The sequence below is a fragment of the Odocoileus virginianus genome, chromosome 27 (genome assembly GCF_023699985.2).
Source record: "Odocoileus virginianus isolate 20LAN1187 ecotype Illinois chromosome 27, Ovbor_1.2, whole genome shotgun sequence".
Classification (NCBI taxonomy): Eukaryota; Metazoa; Chordata; class Mammalia; order Artiodactyla; family Cervidae; genus Odocoileus; species Odocoileus virginianus.
In genome coordinates this window covers 6,230,537-6,239,730 of record NC_069700.1, presented here as the reverse complement: position 1 = coordinate 6,239,730, position 9,194 = coordinate 6,230,537, and positions in this window count along the sequence as shown.

Genomic DNA, 9,194 nt, shown 5'->3' with positions numbered 1-9,194 from the left:
TTCCCTGTCCATCGCCAACTCCCAGAGCTTGCTTAAACTCATGTCCATCAAGTCGGTGATGCCATCCAACCATCTCATCCTCTGTCGTCCCCTTTTCCTCCCGCCTTCAATCTTTCCCAGAATCAGGGTCTTTTCCAAGGAGTCAGTTCTTCACATCAGGTGGCCAAATTATTAAACTTTCAGCTTCAGTATGAGTCCTTCCAATGAATATTCAGGACTGATTTTCTTTAGGATTGACTAGTTTGATCTCCTTGCAGTCCAAGGGACTCTCAAGAGTCTTCTCCAACACCACAGTTCAAAAGCATGAATTCTTCAGCACTCAGCTTTCTTTATAGTCCAACTCTCACATCCATACATGACTACTGGAAAAACCATATCTTTGACTAGATGGACCTTTGTCAATAAAGTAATGTTTCTGCTTTTTAATATGCTGTCTAGGTTGGTCATAGCTTTTCTTCCAAGGAGCAAGCGTCTTTTAATTTCATTGCTGCAGTCACCATCTGCAGTGATTTTAGAGCCCCCCACCCCTCAAAATAAAGTCTCTCACTATTTCCACTGTTTCCCCATCTATATGACATGAAGTGATGAGACCAGATGATCTTAGTTTTCTGAATGTTGAGTTTTAAGCCAACTTTTTCACTCTCTTCTTTCACTTTCATCAAGAGGCTCTTTAGTTCTTCTTTGCTTTCTGCCATAAGGGTGGAGTCATCTGCATATCTGAGGTTATTGATATTTCTCCCAGCAAATCTTAATTCCAGCTTGTGCTTTATCCAGCCCAGCATTTCTCATGATGTACTCTGCATATAAGTTAAATAAGTAGGGTGACAATATATAGCCTTGACGTACTCCTTTCCCGACTTGGAACCAGTCTGTTGTTCCATGTCCAGTTCTAACGGGTACTTTCTGACCTGCATACAGATTTCTCAAAAGGCAGGTCAGGTGGTCTAGTATTCTCATCTTTTGAAAAATTTTCCACAATTTGTTGTGATCCACACAAAGGCTTTGGCATAGTCAATAAAACAGAAGTAGATGTTTTCCCAGAACTCTCTAGCTTTTTCGATGATCCAACAGATGTTAGCAATTTGATCTTTGGTTCCTCTGCCTTTTCTAAAACTCGCTTGAACATTTGGAAGTTCACAGTTTATGTACTGTTGAAGACTGGCTGGAGAATTTTGAGCATTACTTTATTAGCGTGTGAGATGAGTGCAATTGTGTGGTAGTTTGAGCATTCTTTGGCATTGCCTTTCTTTGGGATTGGAATGAAAACTGACCTTTTCCAGTCCTGTGGCCACTGCTGAGTTTTCCAAATTTTCTGGCATATTGAGTGCAGCACTTTCACAGCATCATCTTTTAGGATTTGAAATAGCTCAACTGGAATTCCATCACTTCCACTAGCTTTGTTTGTAGTGATGCTTCCTAAGGCCCACTTGACATTGCATTCTAGGATGTCTGGCTCTAGGTGAGTGATCACACCATCATGGTTATCTAGCTCATGAAGATCTTTTTTATACAGTTCTTCTGTTTATTCTTGCTATCTCTTCTTAATATCTTCTGCTTCCGTTAGGTCCGTACCATTTCTGTCCTTTATCACCCATCTTTGCATGAAACGTCCCTGTGGTATCTCTAATTTTCTTTTTTCTCTATTTCTTTGCAGTGATCACTGAGGAAGGCTTTCTTATCTCTCCTTGTTATTCTTTGGAACTCTGCATTCAAATGGGTATTTCTTTCCTTTTCTCCTTTGCCTTCAGCTTCTCTTCTTTTCTCAGCTATTTGTAAGGCCTCCTCAGACAACCATTTTGCCTTTTTTCATTTGTTTTTCTTGGGGATGGTCTTGATCCCTGCCTCCTGTACAATGTCATGAACCTCCACCCATAGTTCTTCAGGAACTCTGTATATCTTATCTAATCCTGTGAATCTATTTGTCATGTCCACTGTATAATTGTAAGGGACTTGATTAAGGTCATACCTGAATGGTCTAGTGGTTTTCCCTACTTTCTTCAAGTCTGAATTTTGCAATAAAGAGTTCAAGATCTGAGCCACAGTCAGCTCTCCATCTTGTTTTTGCTGACTGTATAGAGGTTCTCCATCTTTGGCTGCAAGGAACAGAATCTATCTGATTTTGGTATTGACCATCTGATGATGTCCATGTGTAGAGTCTTCTCTTGTGTTGTTGGAAGAGGGTGTTTGCTATGAACACCACGTACTCTTGGCAAAACTCTGTTAGCCTTTGCCCTGCTTCATTTTGTACTCTAAGGCCATATTTGCCTGTTACTCCAGGTATCTCTTAAATTCCTACTTTTGCATTCCAGTCCCCAGATGGCGAGGAAAGGGGGAAAAAAGTGTGGTATTTGCCCCACCTCCTTTTTCTTTCAGTAAGTTCCCAAGCAAGAGCTGCCTCCCCTCCATAGCTTCAGGTCTCACAAGGTGTCTCCTCTCTCAGTGTCTGCTCATATTTTAGCATCTGCTTGGTTTCTGAGATCAGAGAATACCATCTTCTCCTTCGGTTGCCTCCAGGCATAAGGATGGTAACTATTTCTTTTTCTTGGCAGCCTCTGACTTGTGTCACCTCCTCTGCTTGCTTCCTCAGTCCTTCCATCATGTCTGTGGCCAATTCCCTATATTAAATTTCTTTCTGTCTGAAACTACAGTGGTTTTTCATTTCCCAGAGTGGACCTTGACTGGTATACAAGAGAAGGAGGGCTAATGCTACAGAGAGAATACACCGTGCCATGCCATAAAAGTCTAGCTAGAGGAATAGAAAAAAAGAAATAGGATGGAGGGAGGGGTGGGAAAGAGAAGTGATATGATTCAAAGTCAAGTTTTTCAGGCGGGATTTTTTTTTTCAGGAGTATCACCCTAGGGGGTAGACTAGAAGACAGAGTCCGGTCAGCGGCCTGCAGTGGTCATTTAGGCAAATGATAATGGTAGCATGAAAGGAGATGGTAGCCGCGGAGATAGAGCGTGAGTGGACCTGCGGGACACAGTAAGCCCCCTGCATACGAACCTTCAAGTTTCAAACTCTCAAAGATACAAACGTGCTTTTGCAAGTCCGGTCATGTAAGTTCACGTGGGTACACTGCCAAGCGTGTGCATCCTCTACAAGTGTTTCTGCCTTTGCTGTATGGTGTTGTATATTGTCCAGTAATTATTTCAAGCCCAGGATGTCCAGAAGCGAGGGAAAAAACAGCTGTGATGTAGCTGGGACTAGTGTACTTTTTCAAGATACAGTACTGTTAGATTTAAAATGTCTTCCTTAATTATTGTGTTTGTTTTCTGTGTATTATTTGTGAGCAAAGTATTATAAACCTATTACAGCACAGTCGTATGTAGCCAATTGTGTTGGTTGGGAACTTTGTTGGGATTTATAGACCGATCGATGCTGAAACTCCAATACTGTGGCCACCTGAGAAGAGCCAACTCTTTGGAAAAGACCCTGACGCTGGGAAAGATTGAGGGCGGGAGCAGGGGGTGATAGAGGAGGAAGTGATTGGCTGGCAGCATCCACCCAATGGACATGAGTTTGAGCAAGCTCCAGGAGCTAGTGAAGGGCAGGGAAGCCTGGCGTGCTGCCGTCCATGGGGTTGCTGAGAGTTGGACACGACTGAGTGACTGGACAGCCGTGAATAAGTTGGACTTCCGAGCACCCTCAGAATGGAACTCGCCTGTATGTAGAGGACTTATTGTTTTGTTTTTTTTTTTGGACTTATTGTTTTTTAGGAATAAGAATGAGTACAATTTGGTGGTTAATTGAATAGATGGAGAGAGAGAAAGGAATGCAAAACCACTCCCCTTTCCCTCCATTCTCTCCTCGTCTGATTGCATAAAGAGTGTTACAGAGCAAGCTTTTTTTTTAGCACTCTCATTTGGGGATTCCTCGTTGAGTTATTCATAACCTGCCCTAAAAAATCAGGTGAGACATTGGGGTATTTCCACATGGATTTTCAAGCCTTTTATACCTGGGATCCTGTGAGAGATTATCAACCTAATACCTGCTGGACACCTGAGGTAGGTTGGTGCTACCTTGCCAGATATAAATGAAGCCTTTGTTTGAGCCATTGGTTTATTGAGGTTAGTCATACAAAGGGATCCTTGTACAACCCAGACTTATCCATAATAAGGAAAATGCCAAAGTCACTACTACAAAGTTCAATTTAAAAAAATTTATTGCTGCCTGTCCTAACTAGCTTCTAATCATTTATTGAAATTATTCTGGGAAATTGGAGTAAGTAAAAAAAAATTTTTTTAAATAAAAAAATAAACAAAAGTAGATAAGAGTGATTCACATTGCAGTTAAGAAAGGAAGGAAAGGGTCACTCTAAAGAGAATAGGCTATAAATCTTCATCAAGCTTCTAAAGTTTGAAAGCTGAAGGTTTGTTGTTTACAATTTGTCTCCCTTTCATAATGAACTGTTGGAAAGAAGTCGTTTGGAAGGGTGAAGGAAGGACAGGGAGGAGTGGTCAGAAACCATAGAAATCCTGATTTTCCATTGTGAATCAGCTAGAAATTTTAACCATCCTGAAGGCTCTTGAGGGACCTGCAGTCCACTTCCTGCAGTGATAATGCAGTGGGATATTCAAGAGCAACTCTGGAGTCTTGCTGACGGGAGTTCAAATCCCGACTGCACAGTCTGGGAGTAGCATCAGGCTGCTACTACTACTAATGGGACAGTTTCCTTAACATCTCTCTTCCTCAGCATCCTCATCTATAAAATGAGACATCAATAGCAAGATTAGTAAATAATTCCATGTCCAATAGCATCAAAAAGAATAAAATAATAGGAATAAACTTAATCAAGGAGGCAAGGACTTGTACACTGAAAACTACAAAACATTGCTGAAAGAAATTAAAGACAAAAATAAATCAATGACATTCTGTGTTCAAGGCTTGGAAGATAGCATTGGTACCACGTCAGTACTCCCCAAAGTGACCTACAAACTCAATGCAATTCCTATCAAACTCCCTGTGACCTTTTTTTTTTTTTGCAGACTTAGAAAAATTCATGATAAACTTCATATGGACTCTCAAGGAACCCCTGAATAACCAACCAAAACCATCTTGAAAAAAGAACGAAGTTGGAGATCTCATACTTCCCATACAAAGACAAGGATTTGCAAGTGAAAGTACTAGTTCAGTCGTATCCGACTCTTTGCAAGCCCATGGACTGTAGTCCACCAGGCTCCTCTGTCCATGGGATTTTCCAGGCAAGAATACTGGAGTGGTACTAACAACAGTGTGGTAGTAGGATAAAGACAAACATTTAGAGCAATGCAATTGAGTCGAAAACCTAGAAATCAACGTTGGAATACAGGGTCAAATGATTTTTGACAAGGATTCCAAGACCATTCAATGGAGAAAGGGCTGTCTCTTCAATAACTGGTATTGGGAAAGCTGGATGTCTGCACACAAAAGAATGAAGCTGGACCGTCACCTTACATCCTAAACAAAAATTAACACAAAATGGACCAAAGACCTAAATGTAAGAGCTAAAACTATCAGAAGAATAGTAAGATTAAATGCATCTGAAGCCTGGAACCAGCAAATGGTCCAATCTCTGCAAAAATCAAGCATGCATGCACAGCTCCATCAGGCACAGAGTTCTGTTTGCTCTATTGAGCCATGCAGTGCAGAGAGGGGCTTGTTGGAAACCAAACCAAAAAACTGCAAAAGTAAAGTGGAGAAGGATAAAGACAAAGAGGCCACTACAGTTACACACCCTAAGAATTGAATCAAATATTATAGTTCATGAAGAGTTGGAAGTCCCTCTAAACATTGGAATAAGTTCCAGTGAAGGGACATTTGCTACCCCACAAGACAATCCAGGTTCTCTTTCAAGCTCAAGTTCCTTCTCTATGTTTCTTCATAGTTATCTGCCTCTCTACAGCATCTACTCCTTGGTAGAGTTCCACCCTCCCTCAAGACAACTTTAATATGTATTTGGAGATACTTATCATGAATCTTTGGACAGACATCTCCCCAGTCTTAGCCAGGAGGTGGACTCAGCTCAAGGCAGATGAGGCCTATGCGACAAAGCTGCTAAAAAGGAAATTAATACACAATGAACCTACTCTATTGAAGGTACAAGGAAAACAAGAGTCCTCCTGCACTCTGTATATCCCAGAAAATAGAGCTTTGTGTGAATAATTGATCGCCTGATAAATCAAAGAATGCAAGAAGGGCAACCAAATAAGGAGTGTAGAACCATACAGAAAATAGTCATTTACATTTCAAGCGAAGAAAAAAATTAAGTTAGACAGACAGGTCTTAATGTCTTTTTCAAGTGTCCAAAGGATTGTTGTAGAGAAGGAGTCTTTCATTTTTAAACTTACAAATTGAACCATAAAGGATATGAAATGGCCAGAAGAAGGATTGATCATATACATTGTTTTAGAGATGACAACTAAGATAAAATGTGTAGAAGTTAGAGCAATATAGACAGAGGCTCAAATTAAGGGAGATCTATTTTAAAATTAGAACCAAGAAAGAAACATTTTCCCCAAAGATCAAGCTCCCGATTCTTTGCAAGGCCTGTAGCTCTGTTCTCTAAATAGCCTGCGTCAGGTGAGACCATCCACGTAGTATCCAGCACCGAGATGCTAGGACCTTTACTGTCTCTCAAGGCAGCTTCTTCAGGTTTCAGAGCAATGTGAGACACTGCATCCTTTTTTAAAATTGAAGGAGAGTTGATTTACAACGTGCGGTTTCAGGTATTCAGCCAAGGGATTCAGTTCTACATATATATTCTTTTTCAGATTCTTTTGCCATATTATTACAAAATATGGAGTACAGTTTCCTGTGCTATACAGTAGGTCCTTGTTGGTTATCTACTTTATATACAGTAGTGTGTATAACTTACTCCCTAATTCCTAATTCATCCCCCTCACGCCCACAAATTTTCCCCTTTGGTACCCATGTGTTTGTTTTCTCTGCCTGTGAGTCTACCTCCATTTTGTAAATAAGTTCATTTGTATAATTGCATTCTGATGAAACTCTTGTTCATCAAAGATTATCTTGGATCATATGCATTGATTATACAAAGATTATCCTGGATCCCACAGGGAATGATTTTCATCCCCTTCTTCTAGGGTTCAGAAACAAACGGCTGAAAGACAAATAAAGAAACTTCCTTTGGCATACTTCTACTCTTATCCATTTATATTTTTGCTGTATAGATTCCTAGACACTAATCACATAGAATTGCTCAGCTCCAGGCATCACTTCATGGCAAATAGATGGGGAAACAATGAAAAGAGTGAGAGACTTTATTTTCTTGGGCTCCAAAATCATTGCAGGTGGTGACTGTAGCCATGAAATTAAAAGATGCTTGCTCCTTGGAGGAAAAGCTGTGACCAACCTAGACAGCATATGAAAAAGCAGAGACCCTGCCAACAAAGGTCTGTCTAGTCAAAGCTATGGTTTTTCCAGTAGTCATGTATGGATGTGAGAGTTGGACTATAAAGAAAATTGAGCACTAAAAAATTGATGCTTTGGAACTGTGATGTTGGAGGAGACTCTTGAGAGTCCCTTGGACTGCAAGGAGATCCAACCAGTCCATCCTAAAAGAAATCAGTCCTGAATATTCATTGGAAGGACTGATGCTGAAGCTGAAACCCCAATACTTTGGCCTGATGCGAAGAAATGACACGTTGGAAAAGATCCTGATGCTGGGAAAGATTGAAGGCAGGAGGAGAAGGGGATGACAGAGGATGAGAGGGCTGGATGGACATAAGTTTAAGCAAGTTCCAGGAGTTGGTGATGGACAGGGAAGCCTGGTGTGCTGCAGTCCATGGGGTTGTAAAGAGTCGGACGTGAGCAGCTGAACTGAACTGACTTAGACATTGTGACTTCCAGACCTTGGAAATGTGAGTGAGAGATGGACAATCCTTTTTACCAAAAGTTTTCCTTTTCCACACGTGGATCAAATTAAATAACATTGCTGATTCAAGCAATGTCACCAAATTCATAGATGGTCTGCATTCTGTCCCTAAATCACCCCCAACACCTTCTGGCCACATCCCTGTTTATTGTTCTGAAATGTGGAATGTGGAAAAGGTGGCGTCACTAACCCTCCTCAGCGCACATAGCCCATGGGCATTCTCGGCACCAAGAAGAAGGTCAAAGATGATCACCAATTTTTCAAAATGAAAAACTAAATAAGCACTTAGGACAAACGCAACAGTTCATTACCATCAGAATATATATGCCTGAAACAGACTGCTGATTCTGTCATGTCCTATTTAGAAAAATTAAGGAAAACATAATACATAAGTCCATTGCCGTGAGTCTAGGAAGAGGGAAACCTCGTTTTTGGGTAGACTGCGGTCTTGGGTGGAATCAGAGATGCTCTGGTCCTTTTCCCCTACCCCACCTTTCCCAAGCCAAGGTTGCTCAGTGACTGTAGGCAACCAACTACTCCCCCTTTGCCTTGGTTTTTCTCAAAGATAACAGAGAAAATAATAGACCTCTCCTCCCGTGGATGTACCCTTGCAGTATTTGCTAAATTTTTAGGTGATGGGTTCTTTAATTCCTCTGGTTAAAGCTAACTTATAGAACTGGCACATTTCCCCCCATTTTTATGGTACGAGACTGGAATATTTACGCCTTAACTCATCAGTGCTCTGTCCAGCCCTCTGTAACTCTACAGGGCCTCAAGTTCAAATTATAGGAAATATTACTAATGCTGAAAACACAGGCTTGAGCAGAGTTTATGCCAAATGGTGATGCTACTGATTTCTTTTGGAAGCTCTCAACAGAAACTGGTGGGTTTAAGAAAACAGTTGGAAGTTAAACTGTGCTCTTTGTAGATAGTGTGATTACTTTACTCTGATTGGGTTACTGTTATAAGCATTTTAGCCATATCGTTTCTATTGTAATGGTCAGTAATACATTAAAAAGACATATGTGTTAGACCATCAAGAAAAAGAAAAGGAGAGAGAGAGACTGGATACATTTTCTATCTCTTCTCTTAATCCCACCAAATGGCTTTAGTTGGGCTCCTGGAGTCCTTCACCCGCTGTACACGCAGCCTTACTACTACCTCTAACCTCTGCACCACCCGTGAGAAATCAATCCGCCTTTCTGTGTTTCCACGAATTAAACTGAAAGCGAGGGTTTCAACAGGGTTCTTGGAGTGCTTGCCGTCTAAGTCTCAGATTTGCCAAAAGACAGCATGCTGCCGCCCTTAGTGAGCTGAGGC